Source organism: Crocodylus porosus, unplaced genomic scaffold, assembly GCF_001723895.1.
Source record: "Crocodylus porosus isolate Cpor-Errol unplaced genomic scaffold, CroPor_comp1, whole genome shotgun sequence".
Classification (NCBI taxonomy): Eukaryota; Metazoa; Chordata; order Crocodylia; family Crocodylidae; genus Crocodylus; species Crocodylus porosus.
In genome coordinates this window covers 41,214,010-41,241,149 of record NW_017728947.1, presented here as the reverse complement: position 1 = coordinate 41,241,149, position 27,140 = coordinate 41,214,010, and the positions used below count along the sequence as shown (strand labels likewise).

The following is a 27,140-nucleotide window of genomic DNA, read 5'->3' as shown; positions in this document are numbered from 1 at the left end:
CTTTAGCCTGGAAAAGTGCAGGCTCAGGGGTGATCTGATGGCCACCTATAAGTTTATCGGGGTGACCACCAGGATCTGGGGGAATGTGTGTTCACCAGAGTGCCCCAAGGGGTGACGAGGTTGAACAGTCATAAACTACTTTGAGACCATTTCAGGCTGGACAAAAGGAAGTTCTTCACTGTCTGAGCCCCTAAGGTCTGGAACAGCCTGCCATCAGAGGTGGTTCAAGCACCTACATTGAACACCTTCAAGAGCAAATTGGATGCTTATCTTGCTGGGGTCCTATGACCCCAGTTGACTTCCTGCCCTTTGGGCAGGGGGCTGGACTCAATGATCTTCTGAGGTCCCTTCCAGCCCTAATGTCTATGAAATCTATGAAACACTTATTGTTATGTGACCCTTGATGCAAGTAGTAGACATAGCTGCAAAAGTCAATGGCTAAGGAACACTTTATTTTGTCCAGTCTCTAGCTCTTCCATTTGCATGACATCTTTGTATTTGTTCAAAATGTGGCTTCAAGAGTTAACAGCATTTTACTTGTGCATTTGTATTGCTTTTTCTCTTTCTCCTACTATGAATTTCATTTTGGTGGTAAAGCTGAAACAGCAACAGAGCAGCCAGGAAATATGCCCCAGATGTTGTAATAAGCTTGGAACAAATTACAGTGTTTCAAATGCAATGCAATTTTTTTTTGTCTTTCCTCCAAACCTAATTTATTTCCCTCTGTCCGATCCTACATCTCAGCCTCTCTCCCCCTGACATTTCTTCTTGGATGTTTTTGCTGTCACTTTAAACATAGCATGGACAAAAGCCACCTTATCTTTTCCTAGAAAATTACCCTCTACACTCCTATTTGCTGTCACTGTCACCATCTTCCCTGTTATTTCAAGTCTGTAGCCTGGGGGTTCAGCTTTGACTGCTCCTTCTCCTTTGCCCTGAATATCCAGGGTGTACCTAAATCCTCTCACTGCTACTTTCTGTACATCTCTCAGATTTGCCAGCCAGTCAGAACTCTCATCCATGCCTTCTCATCTTGTTTTGATTACTGTAACCTATGGATTGTCCCCTCCAGCCCTTTTAAAATGCAAGCACATAAATCACTTTTCTGCATTGCTTTGACTACATCATCTTCATCGTTCACTCCTCCACTGGCTCCTCCTGTGTCGCTGCAACAAATTCAGGTGCCATGTGCTCACCTTGAGGCCCTTCAGGACTCCATTCCTGTCTGCTTCTCCATTCACATCCCTTTACATATTGCCTTCTGCCTCATTGCCCTTTGCCAGCTTCTCATACAAAAATATCTCACACATGAAACACCCACCCTGAACTGACCCTTAAAGTCACACCTGCTCTCCCTTCAGAGCCCTCTTAAGACTCACTTCTGCTGCACCCCCTATAAAAATGAGCTTATTACTGATGGGTTATAGGGGGGTGAAGGTAGCTCACATTGATTTTATGTATTTATGCCAGATTTAAAAACTGTCTATGCATATACCTGAATGATATACAATCTATTCTAACACTCTGTCCCTCCCCATTCACTTGTTGCTTCTCTGTAGGCTGTAAACTCACTGGGGAACATGAGTTCTCAGCTTCCAGAACACGTAACACAACAGTTTCCTGATCAGGGCATCTAGGCACTGTGTGGTAGTCTAAAGACAAAAAAGCAACAGCAGGAGCAAAGGAATGTAATGCTCTCCTGCAGTTCAGCTTTTAAAAGGTATCAGACATCCTGGAACAGGCTCTCTCCCAAGCCAGCATTTCAGTTTTCATGGGCAGACTCATTTCACTTGCCACTTAGAAATTCTTCCAGGCAGCTCTACATTAAGTGGGTTGTAAACAGAACCTAACACAACTAGAGGGTTGATATAATGTAACATAGCTCCGCCATGTTCTCTATCCCCAAAACAAGCCAGACACATCCCTTTTCTATAGGGTGCAAAGGAGTGGGAGGGGAAGACTTAAGACCTAGGGAGTGAACACAAAACACTGGCACCACCAGAGTGTTTCCCATTCACAAATGAATCCTCTGTTATCCATCCACAGCCAGTTTCCAGGCTCTTTATTCCACCTTAATGGTATAAAGGGGGCTGGATCTGTTGAGAGAATCTTGCCTTATGACAGCTCCATCGCGCAAGAGAATACATCATAACCTGTTGGGGCCTTCTATGAAGCTCCTTGCCAAAGCAGATTGTGTGGAAGCATTTCTCTCGGTGGAAGGACAGAAAACACAGAGAAAGCCTCTGCTACAAAAAGAAGTAGTAATTTAAAAACATCACCTGTGCAGCTCTAGGGGCTTCAAGCTCAGTGTCTTTTCTGACCTCTAATGGTGTGTGTGTCCCATGTATCTTTTATTAGCCAAGCTTGTCCTACAAGAAAAAAAATATTAAATTGCTGCAGAAGTCAATAAAATTGACAATCATGTTAAATAAACAATTTATTAAAACACACCATTCTGATTAATATACTTAGGCTAATTGCATTCTTAATTTGGTGCACATTAATACTAATGAAAAGCTTTTAACACCCAGTGAAGCATCGGATTCCTCAGAATCTGTTTGGCACCCTTTGGTGTGGTTGAAATGCCTGCATATGATCTGTCCATATGGTGCATATACACCTACCAGCACAACAGGACTGGATCTAACAACAGAGCTTTTAATATTTTACAGGATTTTTTGGGCAAAATTTAATCTGCTGTAGCTTTATAGTCTATTTGCTGGAAAAATGAAAGTGGCAGAAGAAAAAATGAAAAAAATATCTCTGTCTGTAATGCAGCCTAGTTAGTAGAGGGGTGCAGTGGAAAACCTGGATTTGCTCTCTGATTCTGCCAATGGCTTGTCATGTGAATTTGAACAAATCTGTGCCTCTTTGTGCCTCAGTTTTACCACCTGTGACAGGGATAATGACACTACCCTGAAGTGGAGTAAAGAGGCTGAATTGGTTATTGCTAAGGGCTTGGAGATCTTTGAATGAAAATTCCTATAACAGCAATGGTATGCAGACAGATAGACACAAGAACTGAGCAATAATTCATAATTTCTTCTTTTTCTTTCCATTTCAAATGATATTTAACAATTATCTCTTGGCCAGCAGGGATATGTTGAGAGTGCAGGTTAATAAACAAATCAAGCTTGTTTTACCATTATTTTACCTCTTCTTTGATTCATCTCTCCCTCAGACCATAATTATATTTTCTTGCATAAAACATATACCTTTCCCACCAAAAAACAGTTGGGGAAGACTGGGGTGAGTATTATATGTAAGAAATACTGATCCTGAAAATTTGGCAATGGGGGAGCAGTGGCAGCATTAATTTCTGTATCTCTGGGATCCATGGCAATTAGCAGTCACCACTCCTACACTGAGTCAAGCCATAGCTGAACCCAGCTCATGCCCCAGACTTAGATCAGGCCAACATGCAGGGTGTGGCTATGGCAAGACCCAGTACACTGAGTTGGACACAATATGTGCCCTTAGATCCAGTGCTACAGATCAGGTTTGTGCACAGGGCCTGGCATGAGCCAGACAGGATGCACAGGGTTAGACCCAGCACGTGGCCCTAGACTCAGTGTAGGACCCAACTATGGCCAGACTCAGCCCAGGACCCCACACCAGCTGGATCAAGCTGCAGCCAGACCCCCTATGTGGCCCTGAAACTAGCGCAGAGTACTGACCCAACACATGGTCCAAGAACAGGTATGCTGGTTCAGTTATTTACCCATTCTAGAAGATAAAAAAAAACATTCTTCAAGTTGTCTATAAAAACTCGGTGGCATATTCTATTCAAGGGTATGGTATAGATAAAAAAATGTATTATTTATACAACGACTAATGCAATTAGACTCCTGATACTCAGCTGCAGACCAATAACGCCTGCCATTCAACAAATTAATAAAACAAAGTACTTTTTTTAACCATTTTTATTCTGTGGCTTGATTCTAAACTCAAACTATGAGTAGACAGGTGAGTCATACAGGCCATTCCTGTTCCTAGACTGAATGAGAGTACAGTCACTTCCAGCATGAATAACTGTCTGAGCAAAGATTAAATGTTTTCCAGAAGTATTTGTGCACACAACTGTGGAGTTTGCCTCCTGGGACAATTTCTGTGAAGAAAAATCTAGCACTTATTGTTTGCAGAAAGGGGACACCAAAGGGACTCAATTTATTTGCCTGGACTGTGTCACCAGCACTCCCAAGAAAGGTCACTAATGAGCACACCTCACACACATGCTTGCTGCCACTCTCATATGCCAAACGTAGAAATGCAGTGGTGAAGCTGGCTTGGGGACACCACACCTGTCACTCATGCATGCCAGAGATAGACATCTCAAGACTGGCTTGGGATGCTCCTAGACTAGCTGCTCCATTCCTGAGTTTGGCACATGTGAGGGGGAAGTAAAAGAGTGTCCCACCCCGATAGCAAGGGGACACAGCACAAATAAACCCAACATGGCCAAAGCAAGTTCACATGAAACTTCTAATGAATACTTTTTTGCATTATTCTCCCCAACTGGAGTGCTCCCCCTCTCTGTTCCTCAGTGCCTCTTGTACACAGTCAGCATGCTTTGTCTTGTGAAATGACACCCTGACACCCTGTTCATTGCACAAAACTGAACAGAGTTATTAATTTGTTCCTTCCACCCTTGATGCTAAAAGTACAGTGGTAAGCTGCTGTTTGGCAGAGGGGATGGCTTTAACTTTTGGTTTAGAGACATTACTATGCTATGTAAACCTGTGATTAGGAAAATAATACGACTGATAGGATTCCTCTTCTCACAGTATGTGACTATAATTATATATCTACAGCCCTCAGAGGCTTGTGTGGGAAGGGAAATCTTATTTTTTTCCCTCTGAAGTCACAATATTTTAAAGGAATTACAGTCCTCCATGGAGGAAGAACTTAGATGTTTCAGTAGGTAGCAGCAGGTGTTGTGTCAGCAGAGATGACAGGCAGTATTAAATGCCAGATAAGAGCTATGCTCCATCTTTCCTCCATGGTCTGGAAGGGCATGAAGACTCTTTTAGCTAATAGCTATGATTTTGTCATTACGGAGAATTACAGAAAGTGCAAAACCACTATGTCTAATTTTGACTCGAACAGGCTGATGTCTTTAATTACAGTCTCTGTGGGAATGCAGGAGATGCCAGTTATGGCTGAAGCCAAGTTTTCTTGCTTGGCACAGCTGATCTGATCCCAAGGCCACATCTGCTTCAGCTTGGTGAGTACGTACACATTTGACATACTGTCCTATCATGTCATGCTGTCCCTCAGATTGCAGCATCATGTTTGAGCTGTTTACTAATCTTTATGCTTTGGGACCATCTCCCTGAAGACGTCTTTGATTAAGAAAATATGGCTAAATTCACAAGCCTTTCTACTTTTATGCACCTTAGTAAAAGAAGCAAAACAAAGAGAGAGGTCAGGGGGTGTGACTGGCTGCTCTGAGGAATGTGTAGTGTGTGAAACACGAAAAAGTTGTCAAGGCAACAAGAATGGAGAAAGGACTTCTATTTTGTGTATAAATCCAGACCTTCCTGCACACTTTCTAGAGCAGAGTAGAAGCTAGTGGTTTGGGTCTTGGATCCCATGGTCCTAGGGCATCCTTGTTGTTGCAGTTCATCAGTACCATTAGCTCCTGTCAGATGGAGGCATGCATGGAAACTGAGATGCACAAAGTCTACCCTCTCCTTCAAGGAATAAGCAGCAGCTGACAAACTGTGCCTGCTGATTTGTAAGGGGTCAGTATTTTTGTAGTGGAGAAGGGGGGACATGTTTTGATGGAACTGGGCCCAGAGTAACCTTAACCCCTCCGTAACAGTGCTGGACTGGAAGGTTTCAGAGAAAGGTAAAGCACATGGCATTCTGATGGACTTGGAGCTCTCCACGGGCCATCGACCACATGCATTATCCTGTAACGGGAGCTGCTGTATAAATAACTAATTGCACTGGAATTTTATAGTGCTTATATAGCAGAGTCATCACTGTGACATGACAACATTACTGCGTGTAAATCCAATTAGATTCCAAAGTGCACTGTGTAACTATAATCGGCCCCTATGGAGCAGCACTGAAAGGACTACACAAGGCCATGAAACTAGATACTAAATTACAGTCAATCTAGCCCCTCTTTAGTTGCATTAAAATGCTAATGTCACTGTAACATGGGCCCATTTACCAGGGACAACTGCTTTAGCATGTAATACCAAAGCACGCAAACTCACTACACAGTCTAATGGATTTAACTGCTCTGCACAGATGACTGTAAGGCTCCTAGGAACACACTGACACCTCTAAACATTAACTCAGCAGACTTTCTAAAATATTAATCAAGCTCTGGATGATTTCAGTGAAACCAAGGTGTTGATGAAACTACCCTTAGAGTTTCCTTCCTATGTACAACACTCTGGGCAACCCCTCAACAGGTCTGGACTCCTCATGACACATAGCTTTCTACTTAAGCCTACTTCCCATGAAAAAGTAGCCACATAGTACCCTGACCCAGACCCTCTATCCACAAGTGCACCATTACTGAAATGAAACTGTTAGGAACCGGGGAAAAGGAGAGAGCAGGCTGGATTGAAATGCTTGGGGCCAGACCCCGAAAAAGTATTTAGGAGTTTAAACTTTAGTTGAAATGAATGGGAATTCAGGTGTTGAATCTGCCCCTTAAACTTCTGTAATAAACAACAACAGTTCTGAAATATAAATAGTAATAGTTAGCACTTATGCTTTATATTTGTATGATAATACACCCCGACACACGTGCACCACTATGAAAACATGAACAAATCATTTAAGTTAGCACTTCTCATCAAGGGCTTCCTAACTCTGAGCAAAGTTAGTAAATAAAAATAATAAAATCGGGCCCTTGCATAACACTTTACATGCAGAGTTCAAAGCCCCATTAGAAAGGAAAGATAAGGATTCCCATTTTACAGATAAAGACATTAAGGCGGAGAGGGAAGGCAAATATAGTCCTCCATCCACCAAATCATGCTGATATCAACCCTAGACCGAATAAGGTTTCAGTCATTTTTGGCTCATGGGTTACACTTTTTATTTAAAAACACTTCTTTGCATGAAAGAAGTGTTCTGGTTACCTTGACCTACGTTCCTAATTTAGGACATCCCCATTTGATAATGCTGGCTTTCAAGCATGGAGCAAATTCATCCCAGACATAAGTCATGGCGTTACATCAGGAGGTAATTGGTTGTTACAGAAAATAAAGAGTTACATATGCCATTGTTTTATCTACTCCTGGGTATAGCAATGTTATCTACACTTCCTAGCTTTCAGCACTTGACTACAAGTATAGAGAATCTTCCATTATTTCTTTAGCCTGAACAGATTTTATTTTTATAGGCATTGACTCCTTGGCTTTCGTCTCCATTCTCCTTCCTCTCAGCTTCCAACAATTCAGTCAGGCCTTTTTGGGTTGAAGTAAATGCCTCAGTGGTTTGCTGAGCTTCTGATTGCTTGAAAGATGCAGAAATCCATCCCGTACTATATTGGTCAGTTGCTGTGGTAACCTTACGGTACAGCAAACTATGCATTTTAATATGTTCATAAGTTCCCTGAAACACTCCTGACCAGAGGAAGGGGAAGACCGATTTTTAGGTAAAATGACAATCAAAAGGGGAGTACCAGTAGTCATAGCTCCTTCTCCCTTGCTCTGGTATATTAATGCTCAGATCTCCTTACCACAAGAGCTCCAAATAATCAGGCTCCTGGGAATGCCCAAGCTTTTATGATTTCCTTTAATGCAGAACTGAGTTCACTCCAACTTGGCCCTGGCCCCTACTCATATATACCATACACCTGGATATGTCACAGCAGAGCTGCTCTGGAGTTTCCCTCGTGGTTGCTCTTGAAGTACTGTCTTTGGTGTGGCACAGATACCTCAGGAGCAGTTTTATTGCTACATTTTACAGATTTGACATATGCAAGAAGGAGCAGGTTCTTTCAGCAGCACTGAGGTTATGGTGTATGTAGACATAGACACACAAACACATTCAGGAAAATGCACGGCTGGAACATGGGGTTCATTTGTGTCCTGAATAAGAGTAGGAATTGCGTTTCTAAAGTTTCTCACTCCATCCTATTTGCATTATCATAAACAGAGCAAGTAGAACAAATCTGTCTTCCAAGTTTAGCTGACCTGAGGTCATAAAAAAAATCAGTCAAGAATAAAAAACTGATGGGCTGATAACAGTCTAGTTGTTGACAAGTGGTGGCTTGTACACACTGCACACACCTCGAAGCCAAAGTGTTGTGGGTTAGAGCCATAAAGCAGATCTCCTACCCTTCCAAGAACTATGTAACTGAACATGAGAAAAACAGAATGCATACAGTGCCTCCTTTAGAGCCGCAGCATTCTGGCTTTGTATTTCATTGCAGCACTCTAGGCATCCTCAAGTACATATCACTGCAGTAAGAGGCCAGACTTATATAACGTAACAAGGACGTTAGTAGGCCATTTTAATTTTTCTTCTCCAGAGTGAAAAATTAGATGCAGTACTTGCTGGTGACTCTTTCCTCCCCATTAAAGTTTCCAGGAATTTTAAACACACTCCAGGAAAAGAATATACGAGTCTCCTTGTGATTTCTACAATGGGTGGAGCCATGTTTCTTAATTCCATACAGACATTTTGGCCGGAATCCTCAACCAAGGCTTGCTCAGAAACCAATAAATGCAATGCACAGGAAGACAAACTGTGTACCTTGCAATTGGCATGGTTAGTGCAAGCACAAAGTGAATTAGTAATGATGGGACACTTAAAATGAAGTGGACTGATATGCATTTGTAATTGTGCTTGAAGAGCAGCAGGGATTGCTAAGAATGATGAAGACATGGCTACGGCATAGAGTTATACAATTAGTAGACTAATACTCTTCACAATTTAATTAAAAATAAACATGGCTCTTGTTGCAAAAACTATTTATAAAACTGAAACCTATACAATCTCTGTTTAAGGCAGGCACTTACTCTGACTTGAGATCTCAACTGGAAAAGCAACTCTGAAATGCAGAGGTTAGTAACTGCTACAAATCATCTGACTAAAACAGTAGATTTGCAAAACCACTTTCAAATAAATTAACTTGATCACTCCAAGCAAAGGCAAAGTGAATGTACTAAAAAAGAAAAAGAAATTATATTGTCATACTTACTTGGATGGTGTTTAGGGTACATCTACACTGCACCCCTAATGCTGTTGGGAGTACTGCACACCCCATGAATCCAGTCCTACTCACATGTACCAAAACTAGAAATGTAGTAAAGCTGTTTTGGGGGCATTCCCTTGCTACTCCCAGTAACTTGGCAGCATTCAAGCCTGCCTAACAAAGATTTCAAAAGCTGTTGGAAACCCTGACATACATTACATGTATATACAATTACCTGGTAAATTGCACAATAAATTTAGACATGCAACATGTACAAAGTAATTATTGCACGGTAAAGATGGCCAATCAGACACAAAAATGGCCAACTGGCCACAAAGAATGTTGTTTGAAAAATGGCAAACATTTCTGTAGTTTGTCTCTAATAATCTTTAATTTGAACATGTTACAGATAGCATTTGACCAAGTCCCCAGGATTTGAGGACTAACAGCTCTTTCCATCCTGCCAAATCCCCTCCCCCACACCCCAACCTTCCTGTAAGTGGACTCCCTGACTCCTACTGAATTCTGCTGCACCTGACTGCCTCGGCAGAAGATGCCAGGACTCAAAGCTCCTCCACCCTCTCATGCACCAGCCTTCAAAGCTGCCTCTTTAAGGAGCCCTAGGCACCACTTTCCTGGGAGAAGCAGGAAAACAGATACTCAATATGACTTGCTTTACTGAAATTGCAGAATAGATTTGCACCTTATAGACAGGGGTGGGCAAAATATGGCCCATAGGCTGGATGCAGCCTGCCAACAGATTTGATGTTGATCTGGCCTGTTGGTGGCCACTAACTCACTGGATCTGGCCCATGGGCGGCTGGCAGCTCCAGCTTTGGCCACTGTTTGGTGCTGGGTGGGTGTGTGGGCAGGTTTCCGCTGCGGCCAGTGGGCCTGCTTCCACTTAGTGGCATCAGCTCTTGACACAGCGGCATCAGCTGTGGACCCAGACAGATGCTTCCACTGCAGTGTGTGAGTGGCGACATTAGCTGTGGATGATGCTGGCAGGCTCAGGAACCTTGATGCAGAACCTGCCTGCAGTTTCCATAGCTGATGTCACTGCCACCTCCACCCCACCTCCCCAGCATGGCAGAAGCACCTGCAGGGAGCTACGACCCAGAACCTGCTGGCAGTGTCAGCTGCAGACCCAGACCAGAGCTTCTGTTGCACCAGATGGGTGGTGGAGTCAGCTGTAGACACCGCCAACAGGCTGTGTGTCAGGGATCTGCAACCGGTTGGGTATGCCCACAGCTAACAGCACCACTTGCCCACTGTGGTGGAAGTCCCCATCTGGGTCCACAGTGAGCATCAGCGGTCCTAGTGAACTACAGCTCTGCCTGGGTTCTGGAGGGAGGTCAGGGGAGGAGGGAAGAGAGAGAGAGAGAAGAAGCACGTGGCCCTCGACAGGTCAGCGAAACTCATAAAGTGGCCCTCCAGCTGAAATAATTGCCTACCCCTGTTATAGACTGACTAATTACCTAATTTATAGGCTAGGGACAGACATTCAAAAAGCTGAAGCCTGAAATGATTCAATCTTTGCAGGTTAGTTTAACCTGCTTAGGTTGAACCAAATTGCAAGTGAATAGACATTTAAGAAATGCAGGTACATGCTTACAAGGGCTCAAATCAGAAGCCGGGGGATGCTAGAGTGCACTCTTTGCTGCAGGGAAGCTGCAGTTGCCTCAAGTGAGCTGTGCAGGTTTAATCCCCAACTCCCTATCCCACCTGCACAGACCCAAGCCTGGTGCTCCCTCCTCACTGCTGCAGCATCAGGGGTGGGGGCCTAGCCATATGCCAGCAGGAATGGCTCCTGAGGCAGCAGGTGCAGGGAGGAGGTTTATTTATCCTGTGCCCCCTCTATCCCCTGTGGGCTGCAGCCAGGGTCTGCCTGTCCTGACTGCTGCTGCCACTGCTGATCAAGGCATGCACAAGGCATGCAGCAGGATAAGCTCCCTCCCTGCCCCCTCTACCAGATGCTGAAGGGAGGGGGAATATAACCCCTTTATCTGCTCCTCAGCTAAGGAGGCTATGCCTCTGCCCCTGCTGTTGAAGCAGCGAGGGGTGAGGGACCATGATGGGGGCAGCAGCCCCTCTCATGGTGTCCAGAGAGTGGAAGCTCCTTCCCAGCATGAGGCTGCACTGTGGGCAGGGCCGGGGTGGGCAAAGCGGGTGGAAGCTTTAGCCCTGCGACTTCTGCCCAACACACTAAGCTCTGGCTTTAGCTCCAACTGCTTTTCCTTCCTCTCCCCGCAGAGGTTGCTCATCACGTCAGGCGGGCAGAAAGCAGCCAGAGCTTGAGCCAGAGCTCTAGGCACTGGGCAGAAGCTATGAGACTAGAACTTCCACCTAGAGCCATGTGGTGGGGCAGGAGCAAGAGCCACGGCTGAAGGTGAGGGGAGCAGAACAGCCCTGCTGAGCCCAGCCAGCATGCACCTTTCCCTCGATCGGGCAGCTTTGTCCCTCCCCCTTCCCTTCTGTCCCTGCTGCATCACTCCGAGTGGTGAGTGGGGGGTGGGTTGCTTCAGTTGAGAGCATGGAGCTCCAGCTCCAGGTCTGGCTGCCTTTCTCCACCATGCCCGGCGGCTGATTCCTGGGCAGGGGTAACTCTTGCCCCGTTCCTGCATCCCCTGGGGTCAGCCCCCCTGTGCCCAGGCCCAGGCCATGAGAGGGGACAGGGCTGGGGCTGTGCGAGGCCCAGCGGAAATAAAGTGAGAAACGGGGGGAAAAAAAATGCCTTTCTCCACCCACCCAGCAGGATAAGCAGTCCCTGTGGAGGGATGCAGGTGGAAAGCAGCTGGAGCTGAATCTGGATAGCTATGCTCTAAGCAGAAGCCACCTAGTTTAAGCTATCACCCCTTCCCCTCACCACCCGGAAAGGTGTGGCGGGGACAGGAGGCAAGGGGAAGCTGCATGCTGGCTGGGCCCAGCAGAGTTGTTTTGCTCCCCTCATCTCCAGCTGCCCCGCTGTGCAACACCACTCTATGTGGGTGGAAGCTTTAGCCCAGTGACTTCTGCTCAGGGCCTGGAGCTCTGGCTCCAGCTTTGCCTGCCCAGCACAACGAGCAGCCCCTGTGGGGAGGTTGGGGGGAGGTAGAAAGCAGCTGGAGCTTGGTGCACTGGGCAGAAGCTGCGGAGCTAATGCTTCTATCTGTCTACCCAGAGTTGTACAGCGGTTGCAGCAGCAGCAGCAGCAGCAGCTGGAGGCAGAGAAAGCAGAAGAGCCCTGCTGGCCCTGGCCCTGGTCAGTGGTGCAGACTGTGGTGCAACTGCAGCCGACAGGTGCCGCACAGGACAAGGGTGTAGCAGGAGGCTGCTGGATTCTGGGCCTACCGGCACGTCCAAGCCAGTCTGGGCAGCCCGGCTCAGCCAGCCATGGCCTATGCCCCCAAGGCTGAGCCAAGGGTCTGGCCCCCAAGGCCTAGCTTGGACTGGCCCTTGTGTGTCTGCCCTCAGCAGCCCTTGTCAGCCATCCTGACTCAACCTTGCAGCCCCAACCCCACAGCTGTGGGTAAGGCAGGCAGCCGGCGGTGCCATGGCAGCCGGCTCTGGCCATGCCCCTACCCCACTGCAAGAGTAGGGAGAATACCGACAGACTGTTACACCTCACTTGCGGTACCCTGGTGAGAGAGGGGAGGAGGGGAATAAACCCCTGCTCCCTTTGTCTCAGGGGGCTGTTCCAGCTGGCATCTGGCTATGCCTCTGCCCCTAGCTAGGGAGCAGAGAGGTGGGGCCAGTCCTGCTCTCTGGAGCACACAGCACAGCCCAGGGTTGCAGAGCATGCTGGGGGACTCTGGTTTAACTTAAACCAGGAAGAGGTCTGGGACAGAAGTTGCATAAACCGGTTTGGCCCAAATCAGTTAATACTACACTGAACAAAGTTTATCTTAAATCAGTTTCAGCCATTTTGAAACTAGTTTATGTGCACTGAACTTATGTTTTGTTACAGATTTTAAACCAGTCTCTGTTCACGTAAACCAGTTTATGTGTAAGTTCTGTCCATAGCCATGAGGTGCAAATCTACCCTGCCTTCTGCTTGACTTCAGACTAACATAGCTAATACGTCTGTATGCGTTACTTACAATAGCAATCTGAGAGAGAGGGAAGGAGTTTGTTTGGACAGTTGTTGATAGGGATAAGATGGAGGGAAAGGACACGCATGTACACAAAAACACCTGATAAGGTGTTCCAGGAAAGCTATTTCCCCTCCCACCCGCACACCTTTCTCATGGGTCTCACCTGCTCTTCACTAGAGTTAGGGGAGCAGCGATTTGACCCAGGGGAGCTCAGCTCTCACTTCTCATTAGAAGCACACTAGAGGTGTGGGAGGAGGGCACACAGAAGTTCTCCAGCTCCTTTTGCTGGAAAGTGCTGGCAGAGAAAGTTCTCAGGGCACTTTTTTGCTCCCTGGATACCTTACTTCGTAAATGTAAACTAGGTCACATGCTGTGACAGTTTCCATCAAGCGGTAATAACTGTGCGAACATGCCCTTAATGGCCACATATGATTTATTTATTTATTTAATACTTGTCTCTATAGGCCTCGCTGCAGGACTTAAGGAAAGAGTTAAAGCAAGGTTGTGTGCCCTGATGAACAGGTTTCAAAGATGATGCACAGGAAGGAGATGATCTGAAATTTAAGTTTTTGCATGACAGTAGCCGAGCCAGCAAGCAACATATAAAGCCCATGCATTGTGCCACTGTAAACATCCTTGGTAACTTACCTTATGTTAAAACTGAGGAGAAAGTGGTCTTATAGGCAACTCCAGTTGATTCTGGCCACCTGGCCTGAATTAGTGTAAGGCACAACCTCCTTCTGCTGCAGGCACTAATACAGGTATTTCTAATTCCAGTCAAGAAAGAAAAGAATTGGGGGAAGACAAGCACGGCCAAAACCCTGGCACAGCTTCAGAAGTTCTCCAAGAAAATAAACCAGAGTTAATGTATTAAGGCCTTTTATCTTGGCACGTTAAGACACATGAGTTATTGAACGTTCCCTTACCTATCTTTTCTTAAAAGAGATGTTTAACTCATACAGCATGCAGTGCTGGGCCCCAGTCAGGCAAAAACCAAGTCTTTATGTAATACAGACTAAAGAGAATTTGCATACTCAGTTCCAGTTCTGGCCCCGATTGCTTTGGCACCCCATGGGGTAACATTACATCAAGAGCCTGGAGAACAACACTGGTTCCTTTTCTGCTTTCCAGATGCCTCTTTTTTTGCACTTGCTCTTATTTTGAAAATGCATAGTTTATCGTGTTTTGCTTTGCCCTTGATTCACAGTAATAGTAACAGGAAAATGAACATGCCTGATCTACCCTGTACTTATTAGTAATACATTTAAAAGCACAAATATTAAAAAGAGGGGTGATGCTTTGCTCTGCTATTTTTACAGACACCTAATGATTGTCCTAATAGCTTCTCACTCTGAAATCGTAATAAGCTTACAAATGAATCCATTCAGTGCATATTAAAAAGCGAGGGATGCTCCTTTGATTATAGCCTATGTGGAAATCTCTGATCATTTGTTTAGTTGCTGCACAATAGCAATTAGGACTGCTGCTGGGAGCCCATTCAGCTGACAGGAGATGTGTGTTTTGGAGACACCTCAGAGTACCATGGCAACAAATTCACCTCCACTTTTCAAAGCATAAATCATGGGGATTCTTGCTGCCATCCAGGCCAACCAAGCACACTTCAACACTTCCAGGAATTAAGAAATAAAAAGGGCTTAATTAAGCTTCTCCCGAAAAAGCCTCCACTGTGTTTATGAAGTGACATGACAAGCTACGCACTGTAGCGTTCATAAATCAGATGGCTAACGTCAAAGTGAACATAGGGCTCCTTTTGTTGTACTCCTGTGGTGCTGCTTCCTCAGGGTTCAAAGCACCATCTGCTTTAGCTTTTAGAGCCTGTCTTGTGTTTCTGCAGTAAAGTGGCACCTCTTGAGAGAGCGATCCATCAGTTCTGAGGGTCAGAGCTGACTCTTAGGATAGCAGGCCCCTGTTCCACATGTCTGGGAATATTTGCTTAGTCGGAAGAGGAATTGTTGCAGCAGTCTAGGGAGCTTAGAAACATCTGTAAGATTAACTTTTTTGAAAATGATAAAGGGCAGGACTGTGTTGTGGCAATAGTTATTCCCTTTTCTACCCATGAAGTTTTCACTGAACTACCCCTGTCCAGTGAGAGCGGAACTGTGTATCCTCTTGATAATGCCCTTCCTGCTTCAGCATTTGAGGCTCAATGTGAGTGCTGAAATACCTACAGGAGACTTTGCTTTAAAGCTTGGGAGCTCCTTGGAGCAAGGAGCGTGTCACCGTTTGTAAAGTGCTTGACAATGAACATGTTCTGGCTCTTCTACAATCTAAATAGCACATAACAATAATATTGGAAACCTCACCACCAGAATCACTTATAGCGAGGCTGGGAATAGCCTGGGGCAAAACTTGAACCACTACCAATCATAAAAGCAAATCTGCATAGAATTTATTTTTAAAAAGTAAAACATTAAGTACCGAATTTAGTCATGGAAATGCTCTGGATACCGATAAACTTTATTTTGTTTAGTCTTTATTATTGTGTCACCTGCTATAAAACAGGGACTGGGAACAGCAAATGTAAAGTTTCTTTAATTGAAACCAGTTGGGAGCAGGACTTGCCTTAAATGTAATTAATGGTTAGGACATGATTTGAAACATCAGCCATGAAGCAAATCACATGACATGAAGGAGTAAAAGAAACACTTGGTTAGTGGATAGCAAAGCAGCGTTTCCCTCCAGACCACAGAAAGGACATAACTGCTAGAGGTCATGGAGAAATGCTCCCTTCAGCCCTCCCAGATGCCAGGTATGTAATTGCATACGTTTCCATTATGGGTTCTCATGCACTTTCTTTTGAAACAAACTGGCATTTGCCACTGTTAGGAACAACACGGCAATTTGGACAGTAAATCTGAGCTATTCTTCCACTTTCTATTTTTCCATGATGCACAAAGAACTGGAGGCATTGTTACAGAGAACAGCAGCAGAAGAATAACTAGAGAAAACCAAATGTTCTGTAGAATCCATAGGAGATCTGTACCAGATCTACAGGGCAAACGTACAGTGCTTGACTACAAGATTAACATGAGCCACCAATGCGATGCCGCAGCTGGCAAAGCAAATAAAATTCTCTGGTTTGCATCTACTGATGCATCTCAAGCAAGATCCAAGAAGTCATCCTCCTACTTTACTCAACCTTGGTGAGGCCACAGCTGGAGTACTGAGTCCAATTATGGGCTCTACACCTTGGGAAAGATGTGGAGAAGCTTGAGAGAGTCCAGAGGAAAGCCATGTGCATGATGAGAGGTCAAGAGAACAGGCCTTATGAGGAGAGGCTGAGAGGCATGGGACTCTTCAGCCTGTAGAAGCACAGGCTCAGGGGTAACTTGGTGGCTGCCTATAAGTATATAAGGGGTGTGCATCAGGATCTGGGAGAATGTCTGTTTACCAGGGCACCACAAGGTCTAACAGTAACAAACTGCTGGAAGATCGTTTTAGACTGGACATAAGGAAAAACTTCTTTACTGTCCGAGCCTCCAGAGTCTGGAACAGACTCCCCCCAGAAGTGTTGCAAGCACCTACGCTCGATACCTTTAAGAGACGCTTGAATGCTTATCTTGCTGGGGTGATCTGACCCCAGCTGGCTTCCTGCCCCTTGGGCAGGGGGCTGGACCCAATGATCTTGTAAGGTCCCTTCCAGCCCTTATGTCTATGAAATCTGTGCTGAGGGTATCACCTTTAAGCATGCTGCACAGTTCCAACCAAGCTGCCTCCCGAGACAGAAGTAACGTATCAGCAACGTACCTATGATGGGGGAAGGGGGGGTATCAGCCCCGGATGCCAACTTAGAGAGGGGGCATCATTATGGCCCTCTCCCCTCCTGTTTCTTTGCCTCATAGGTGCTACTCTGTGCTGCCTCTGCCCAACCATACGATCCAGGCATATAGCCCCACACCCAACAGCATCTTAGGAGTAGGGGGATGAAATGATGCTTTCACCAAAGACTTTGCCATGGGGGCACAACCTTGCACCCTGGGGCTGGGGGAGAAAAGAGAGCACCAGGAGGGGCTTCCAGGGAGCACCTGCCCTCTGAGTGAAGAGAGTCCGGCCAGGTAGGAGTCCATTTTCTCTTCCTCCCTCCCCCCCTCTCTCCAGTGTTCAGCATAATAATCTGCTGCCCTATGCCCTGGGCACTGAAAAGGTTCTAGCCAGGAGAACTTTTACAATTTTTTCTCCGATGCCTGATGAAGTGTGTTTGTGCCTGAAAGTTTGCAATTAAATTAAATTAAATTAGCTGGTCTAATAAAAGATATCACCTCTACCATGAGTCCTCATTGGTTTATGCCTCTGTAATCCATACTGTATAAGATGCAAAAAATTAGGAAGGAAGGAGGTGAGATAATGGGCCTTCTCGCTCAGCAGAGCCAGTCAACCACCTGAAGTGCTATGCAGACAGGCCTATACAGCTTCAAGTTTGGGAGGTGGCCTGCCAATAGTTCCTCTGGGACCACACAGTCCCTTCCTAAGTCAGGAAGAGTTTACATGATAACATGCTATCATTGGAAAATAATACCAGTTTTAAATAGCCAAGGCTTCTCCATAAGAAGAGCCTTAATCCCTGCTCACTTGGGTCTCTGTTTGCTCAACATGTAATTTGAAAGCAACGCTGCTTTAACATTTTTGGAAGTATCAAAACCAGATTTGCAGGGTAATGGGCCAAAGCAACCCAGGTTTAGGCCACAATGTCTAAGCAGCAGGAGGAAGTTCTGATACATTCTGAAAGCATAAAGAAGGCCCTGGTTGAACGTGCTCCCAATCAGATTGCACAGCTGTTTTGTGTCTATGACTAGGACATAGGAAGTTGGCTCAGGCAATGGAAGATTTAATGGACTGTACAGGCATACCTCGGAGATATTGTGGGTTCGGTTCCAGACCACCGCAATAAAGCGAATATCGCAATAAAGCGAGTCACACAAATTTTTTGGTTTCCCAGTGCATATAAAAGTTATGTTTACGCTATACTGTAGTCTATTAAGTGTGCAATAGCATTATGTCTAAAAAACAATGTACATACCCTAATTAAAAAATACTTTATTGCTAAAAAATGCTAACCATCATCTGAGCCAAATGGCACTGATGGAAAAATGGCGCCAATAGACTTGCTCGACGCAAGGTTGCCACAAACCTTCAATTTGTAAAAGCTCAGTATCTGCGAAGCGCAATAAAGCGAAGCGCAATAAAACGAGGTATGCCTGTACTGTCATTACTGGGGTTGGGGAGAGAAAGGTGGCAGGTAACTTTCACATATTAAAGTTAGGGTTGGGCTTTCCAACTGGTGGCCTAGGCCTCACATGGCCCATAGCAAGTTAACATGCAGCCTGCTGGTTCCCTCCTCCTTATTGCTTCTCCCGTGACTCCTGCCACTATGGCTCCCCGCTCTCTCTTCCGGCTTCTACTTCCTGCCTTCCAAGGGGCAGAGGCATGGTGGAAGGAGACATGGAGGGATCTGTGCCTGGGATGCATGTGGTGAGAGGGTGCAGCAAGCTACTTGTGCAGCAGGGGGGGCCCTGGAGGAATTCCCTTGTGGTGTGCCACCCATGCAGCTGAAGTCTGGGGGGTATATGCCCCTCTACCACCACCAGAAATTGGACAGCTCTGTATTAAAAGGTAACCCAAAATGCCTTATTACACCAATCCTTTCTTCTGAATTAAATATCTTCCGTCTAGCTGTACAAATGTATTTGAAAATAGAAAAATGTCAACTTTTTTTTTTCTTTTTACATTAACAGGACTTGTGGTTACCATTCTGTAGTTGCCAAACTTCATGTTGTATTACCACAGCTGACTATACTCAAACCACTTGGGACCAGAATGCTGATACCCGCTAAACCTTGCATAATACACACAGTCCTCGACTTATGACTTCTCCAGTTATGACGAAGGGCACTTACGACATTTATAAATTGACAGCCTGTTTCTATGTTCCCATGTGGGTTTCGACTTTACAATGCTTGATACAGCTGCATCCAGCTGGTCAATTTGTTGTGGTGGAAGGTGGTGGGGGAGGGAAGGGGCATAAGGGGTCAGATTAATGCTCCCTGCAGTGAGGGAGGGAGTGAGGCTGGGGCTGGGACAGGGGCTGGGGCAAGCACGTGGTCCAGCCAGGGTGGGGTGGGTATGGGACAGAGCCACGGCTCATCCGGGGGGCTCAGGGAGCAGCTCCCACCACTTTGCACTACTCGTCTGGGAGCTGTTTGTCATTGCTCCCTCTGCTTGTCCAGGAGGCAAGGGGGGACAGCATGTGCTCCATGATCTTCACGGGGCAGGGTGCGTGTGGTCAAGGCTGTACTGAGCTGTGCTCTGGGTGGGCGGTGGTGGCGGTGCTGGGAGTGGGGGTTATGCCCTCCTGCCACTTGCCCAGTCAGGGTGAGGCAGGCGTGGGATGGAGCCGCTGTGCTGCCTCCAGATGAGCAGTGCGCAGTGGTGAGAGCCGCCCCCTCTTCCCTGCACCCCTGGATGAGCTGCAGCTCCATCCCATGCCCACCCCTCTCCAGCTGGGCAGCACTTGCCCCAGCCTCTGTCCCAGCCCCAGCCTCACTCCCTCCCTCACTGCAGGGGGCACTGATCTGCCCTCACGCCCCCTCCCTCCCCCCTCCTCTTCCACTACAACAGACTTACCAGCTGGGAGCAGGTGTATCGAGTGTCATAAAGGAACCGATACCCTATTTATAACAGTGTTCCTATGGGAAAACTGGTTCCAAGTTACAACGTTTTGACTTAGACACGGTTTTCAGGAACCAATTGTGTCGTAAGTCTGAGGACTGATTGTAATTACATCTGAAAGTACTTTGCAAAGTAGTAATACTCTATCATTTTACATGTGAGGAAACAGGCACAGGGAAGGCATGTGACTAGCCCCAGCCCCTGAGAAGGGCCATGTCCTGGCTGGGAGCCTAACACAAGTTACCCAAGTCCGAGTACAATAATATGTCCCAGGCCAAGGTAAATTCATTGTTACTAATTATATCTTGTGTCTTTACTCCTAGCCTAGAATCCTGAGATAATATAGGGCCAGGTGCTCAAATGTTAGGCGTAAGTTCCACTGGCCTGGGGAAGCAGTCAAACATCTTGCCAAACTGCCTGATAGCCACCTTCCAAATTCTCTTAAATTGCATGGCCGCAAAGTTCAAGCAGCAGACCAGAGCCTACTAGGAGCTACTGACTGTTGTTTCTGGAGTTCTGCAGGGTCAGAGACAAGTCTACTGTGGGGATGACTGGGGTTGTGCACTGGACAGAATCTGTGGGTCATATAGGATTCTGGTTGGGTCCTAAGGTGGCACAGCCCAGAGGTCACAAGTTTGAAGCCATAGCAGAAACACTCATGGTGCAGCCAACGAATCTCCAAACTCTGTTAAATACCTTGTCACAAGGACATGAAAAAGGAGGGATTGGATTCTGGTGGCGAGAAGACTGATAAAACTGAATGATCCACTGGATTCTTTGGTAAAAAGAAAGCAGAACAATCCAAAACCAAAAGCAGAACAGGGGCTTGTTTCCAGCCTGCACTGTCATTTAGGTTTTCATCTTCCTCTATGGACTCATTGCCCTCTTGGATGCTATTAAGCTGCAAGCACCCAAATTACTTAATTTGTGGTTGGAGAAAGATCCAAGGTAAGGCCTTCAAGGGTGAAAGGCAAAAGCAACATGAAAGTGAAAATGTTAATGATCCACAACAAACAGCGTTTTGCCTTTGGCATCTATAACATGCATTTCCCTCTCCCCTCTCAAAGCATGTCTGAGTGGGAAGGGCCCAGAAGTAACATCAGGGCTAAAAGTTGCTGGTTGCTGCAAGTGACCCTGGAGGGAGAGCCATGTGTATGCCAGATGTCACTGACCTTCTACATTTCATCACATCTGATTTCATGCCAGCAACAAGGGAGAGCGCTAAGGGGGCTACAAGGCTGCCAGCTGACTCACAAGGGCAGCCAATTGGACTAAGTCCTCAAAGGAGGTTAGCTGAGGTGTGAGAGTCCCCAGGGCACTCAGGGTCAAAGATCAGGCTCTTGGCTGCTAATAAAATCTTGAGTTTTTGTTTTTAGAAAATACAGGGTTCGCAGCTGCTCTCTCTCTCAGGAGTAGCTCAGAAATGAGACCTAGTCTTTAAAACAACATTGATGTTGTTGAGGATTTTAGCTATGCACTTTCACTCAGCTTATTTTGTTTATTAAGAAACCTCAAGAGCAATATTTGTCTCGTCAGAGAGGCAGTCTTCCCTTCTGCGGAGAGCAGGCCTGACTCGATAATTTGTGAGTGATGCAGATGAACAACTTCTCTGGGTGCCAAGTTCACTTGTATTAATTAGCCAAAACCAATTTTGCTCTGTTTTGGCTCATTAGCACTACCCTTATTCTAAACTAGAAATCAGCTTATTTTTCTACTCTTACAAGACCCAGATGCTCTGGTGATGGATGCACTGTGACTAAGGAAATAATATAAAATAGATACACACATATAGATACACAAATGTCCACACACCTACTCTTTACTGTCCAGTTTCTTTTGATTGAGTGACCTATCCAATCTAATGTGCCCATCACCTGTTGAGTGGCATTTGATCACAAGGACGGTGATAGTCCTTGGAGCTGCATCATAAATCTCTGTGGGGAACATTTGGCTTGTAGGCTGTGCTTTGTCCACTTTGATGCTAAGTGTTTACACTTACTGTAGCTGAACATGTGTTGGTGACAGAGTCAATTTCCCTCCATTCAGCCTGATAAGCCCCGAGAGAGCTCAAGAATCAAGAGATGTGGCATGTCAAAGCAGAGTAGCACAGAGGATGAAAGCAGCATGGGTTCTTCTTGTCTTGACTGAGGCACCACAATTCTCAGACATGAGCTTTCTCTATTTCTCCTCCTCATCAGCTCCATCTCTTCAAATCTCAGCTGGGAATCTATTTTTTTCCTATGTTTAGGAAACTTAATTTCTCTTTCCTCCTACAATGAAGTCTTTTAATTTCATTACCTATACCATATACCACACATACATTACACATCCGTATACTGTTTAACTTTGTCAAGCTCCTTGGAACAGTTTGTACCATAAGATGCTATATGTAGGTTGTATTCTGGGAATAACAGCTTTTAAAAGACACCCCACTCCCCAAATGGTGACCTGAATGTTTGCCACCAAATGTGTCAGCTCTGCTCTGAGCTCAACAGACCAAGTGAAAAAAAATTGCTGATAGCCAAATGAGACCTAAATTGTAGCTTTTTCATTCTGACATCACTTTAAATAATCTGCCTAGAAACACCAGCTTCAGTCATTCCAAACTGAGGGTCTGCAGGTCATTTGTTTAGTCATATGACCCAACTATTTCTCATATGGTATATTGCCTATCCAGGGATTTAACTGAAACCCAGGTACCCAAGGCAACAATCATCCAGCTGCTGAACCAAAGTTTCTTTCTCACCTTCCATACCATTTTTGAAGCCTTCAGTATTGCGCACAGGCTCAATGATTACATCTACTTACATTATAGACCAGCATATTTTTCCGGAATAATAACAAAGTCAAAAGTAACTGAATATTGTTGTGTGTCAGTGTGCATTAGAGAACTTGATTCTGTGGAATCGCTGAAATGCCACTAGGTCTATACTTAAGACAATCATTCCTTTCCCATCCCTTAAATCCTTCCTGTTGGTTCACTGATCTTGAAACTGGTACCCTGTCCAAATTACAATCAGGGTATTATTTTGTCACATAAACCTGGAAAAGGGGTGAGAGAAAGGAAGCTGATCATTTTTCCTGCTTTGTGAGAGAGAGATTAGTTTGCCTTATTTCATATCTTGTTCAACAGTTTAGCAGGAAAGTAATGGCTCCAGTAGAGAATACGATCATATATCAGCAATTACCTACAAAATGAATCTGGGATCTCCACTCTGCAAGTGTTTGGTTGAAGACTTAAATGTCTGCCTCAAATGTGTTTATACATATATATATATATATATATATATATATAGGTATTTTAATTTGGGGGACATTTACTTTGCAAATTTCCTACTTACTTTAAAGACAACAAAGGCTGGATTTAAATTTATGCAACCAGCTTTAAGTTATCACCCATGGTATATTATTGTCTTTGCACTATATGTAGACTTCTATTGAGTCAACAATTTTAAAATATTTTACAGCCTAGCTGTAGTGGCTTATAAAAACAAGGGAATTTGCCTGGGGCACAGGGTGCTTAACCTCTGTGGGTCTGACAGTATCTACTCTTGATCTCATTTCACTTTCCCAACCACACGACAAGAGCATGGCCTTGTTAGAAAGCAACAGTCCTGTTCCATGAGATGCCAGATGCTTTTAGTTTAAACGAAAAATAAAAGCACAATAACTGTGTTCCTTTCATTGACCTGATATTTCTCCCACTGTGTCACATGCCTAGTCTTACATTTGAACATTTTATTAACATAGCTGTTTCAGTTAAAGTGTACTCAAATAGGTACAGTACACTTGCAAAACACTTAGTGTGGACATCATCACACCAATATAAAAGTGACTTATACCAGTAAAGTTTATTCTATGTCTTAAATAAGAATATTTAAAGTATTCTCACAGAAGAGAATTTTACACTTTAACTATTGTGGTTAAAGGGTTTGCCCAGTTGTAGCTATATCAGCATGATTTTTTTCTTTTAGCCCTACAGCTTATATCAGGTTCTAAAATAAAATAAGCTACAGTTACTAAACTACTTTTACAGTATCCCACTAGGGCTTTGGTATATAATTGTCACTAAAAATACAACCATAGCTCTAAAGCAAAATTACAACAGTAGTATAGATTTCTAATGCAAGTAATCAATCGTTTAGTTTTAATTCTTAAACTGCTGTTAATTAGAAAGGACTATAGAATCAGTGACAGTATTTAAATCTGTCTGTCTGACCTTTTAATGAATCATTAGGAAAAAACTAAAAGGTGTCAAAAACATAAAATGACCACAGAATAAATCAAAATTTCAGTCACATACCCAATCTGTCTTCACACAAAAACCCAAGCAATGGTATCAGCCTCACATTGTGCCCTGAAGATTTACAGACTCAAGCTTGACAGACCAAATAGGGAAGAGAACTCAGAACCAAGACCCCGTGTGCACCTACATATGCTATTAATGCACAACAATAAACTCTGGCACATATTACACCAGAGTTTATTGCTCCCAGGAGTGCAATTTGAATGTGCACCCCAGACTGCAGCATGTAGATCTGGGACAAAGCAGCCCTGACTCACAGAGGGGCTGGGGGGTTACCCTGCCAGCCTGGGGCTGCTCCACCATGACTCAATGTGCTGCGGAGGGGTTGGCTAGGGCACGAGGCCTGTAGCACCCACAGTGAAGCACCCTTGTGCCCCAGCCAGCTTTGTCAGTATCTACACATGTGTTGCTGCACACTAAAAAAGTCTGCTGCAGGACAATACTTGAATTTCCAAGTACTAACCTGAGGCAGAGTTAGTTTACTGTGGCCTAATAGGGTTACATGTGTAGACACTGAGATGTTTACTGCAGAGCTAATTAAGGAGTTCCACGTAAACATCTTGTGTAGATGTCCCCCCATTCACCAATAATGCTCTGTCTTCTCTTCTGCTATACACTTTCACATCTAGCAACTACTGTGCAAGCACCTGAATGTATCACAGTAGTTTTGGTAGTCCATGCAGAGAGACAGTCTACTGGAGAGTCAGGATCCAAGTACAGATCAGTGCTCGTACCCTGAATTGGTTCTGGAAGAAAAACAGCAGCCAGCACAAGTACTGAAGCTGTGGTGCTGGTCCCATAGTTAAAACTATCAAACACTGAAAAAGCACCAGGTTGTATATTCTAAGAATATGGACAAATTACAAAATTATACCAGTTTCAAATTGTATTGGTTTATTGCAAGCTATGCTGAATCATTGTAACTCTTTTTTTTTTCTGTTCACTCCTATGCCTAATAAGTGGAGATAAGCCACTATAACTTCAAGCCTGATTGAAACAGGTTTAGATTTCACCACTTTAACTCCAATTATAGCAGTGCAGGAATGGACAGATGAAACAATTAGATTGATTTAGCCAATGCAGGCTTCTGACTGGTGAGTGCTTCACTCATTCCACTTTTTAAAGGATTTATCATTAGCTTTTCTACAACCTAAGTTGTTCACTAGATTGCTAGGTAGTAATTTAACCAGAATGACATGTCTAGATCACAATGGAAAGAGACCCCTCCACTCCTGTCATCAGACACCCATGGCAAGAGGTACTTTTAGGGAATTATGTCACCTGGGAATCCAGAATTTGGTTCAGGACAAAAGTTTATTGCTTACCTCACTCACTCTCCAAACTCAGCCTGAATCAAAAGTAAATATGAAGCTCATGATCCTGCCTAGGCTGTCAATGACGGGTATAGGATTGAAAGAGGTAGTTAGCCATGTTAGTCTGAAGTCAGGCAGAAGGCAGAGTAGGTTCGCAGCTTATATATTAACTAGATTAGATACACATATGTTTTGTATAGGATCCTAAGTCAGTCCAGAAGCGATACTGCCCACAGAAATGTGTCATGGCACACAAGCACTCTGTTTTCTTTGTCAGAAGGATAATCATACAAACCTATTAATCTGCAGCCTCAACTCTGCAGTGATGGCTCTCTTAGAAATATCAAAGATCATCAAGCAAATTAATACGTAGCTGGAGAAGGTGTTTTTAAGAACTTCAAATAATGCTACTAATGGCAGCGGCCATATAGGTCAGTAGATATTATGTAAAGTGCCCTTGATAGGTACCTAGTTCCTTGTTTAATATAATGATGTTAACCTTTAAAGAAAAGTGAAAGTTCCCCCTGCTCCTGTGTACAGCTCTATTAGTATTAATTAAAGGCCAGTAAAGGGCATATTACTACTTCTACTGTTCAAACAACACTAGGTATTTTTCAGACTGTTATTTAATGATATAATGGTTTCTTAATAAACCTGATTTGGGGTAGATTATAGAGTTCATCAAGGAAGGGGATGGTATAATGACATTAATGAGGGTAACTGAAGTCACTTACAATTTTGCTCTTTGGTTTAATTCAAAACAATACAACTCACTAATATATGTGACTGGAAAGATGAAAGGGGAAGAAGTGCTCTGCATTTTCATGTGTGAGACTGTAACTGAATAATTACAAGCTGTTAAAGGAGATAAGGGTGGGTTACTAGATATTTAACCTTGGAAACAGAGGCTTGCTTCTCTCTTGTTCTGTTAACTCTACACATATTTTCCATTAACTCTAATTAGGGTTAGCAGGCGCTCCACACAAGTATCTCCCTAATTAGTGTTAATGACAGTTATGGGTGAGCACTAATGGCAAATTAGATGCTAAGTTTGCTTCTCCAAGGTTAAACATCAACTAATGTCTTTCATTTCCCTTTCTCACCTTAGATGCCCCCAAATCAGTCATACATATCACATACATATTGATGTGGTAACACTTTCAAATAAGACACTTATAGTCATATATAATGATACATACTGAAGAGATATAGATGCATCAATTACTCTATTCAAAATATACTGATATATACATATATACACACTGCTCTACTCATACCATACTTGATACTCAGGCATATGGACCAATTCATACTTCCCTCTGAACATCACACACACCTTAGTACAGAAAGGAGCATATTTTTACCATACCAGATAAGTCATTTTTCAATTAACAAACCAAAGAGAAAACAAGATTACAGCAACAACTTCAATTACCCTTATTAATGCCATTATGCCACCCCTGGCTGACAGACTCTATACTGTATTCCCAAATCAGACATTATTAACAAACCATTAAATCTGTAAATTAGTACAGCAAAATTATCTGTCATTATCAGAACAGTAGTAATAATGCACCTTTTATTGTGCTGCT

The 27,140-nt window shown here is 44.3% G+C and overlaps 1 protein-coding gene across 4 annotated transcripts in view; it reads right to left on the bottom strand.

Annotated features, from left to right (window-relative positions):
* Positions 1–27,140, bottom strand: part of TSPAN18 (tetraspanin 18) — a 199,695-nt gene that overhangs the window by 36,678 nt on the left and 135,877 nt on the right. For 3 of the 4 annotated variants that reach the window (XM_019551265.1, XM_019551263.1, XM_019551264.1), the window contains one exon: positions 2,280–2,369. The exons of the other annotated variant lie outside the window; for it this stretch is intronic. The gene's annotated coding sequence lies outside the window, so the exon portion shown is untranslated. The remainder of the gene's footprint in view (positions 1–2,279; positions 2,370–27,140) is intronic. 4 annotated transcript variants of the gene reach the window in all.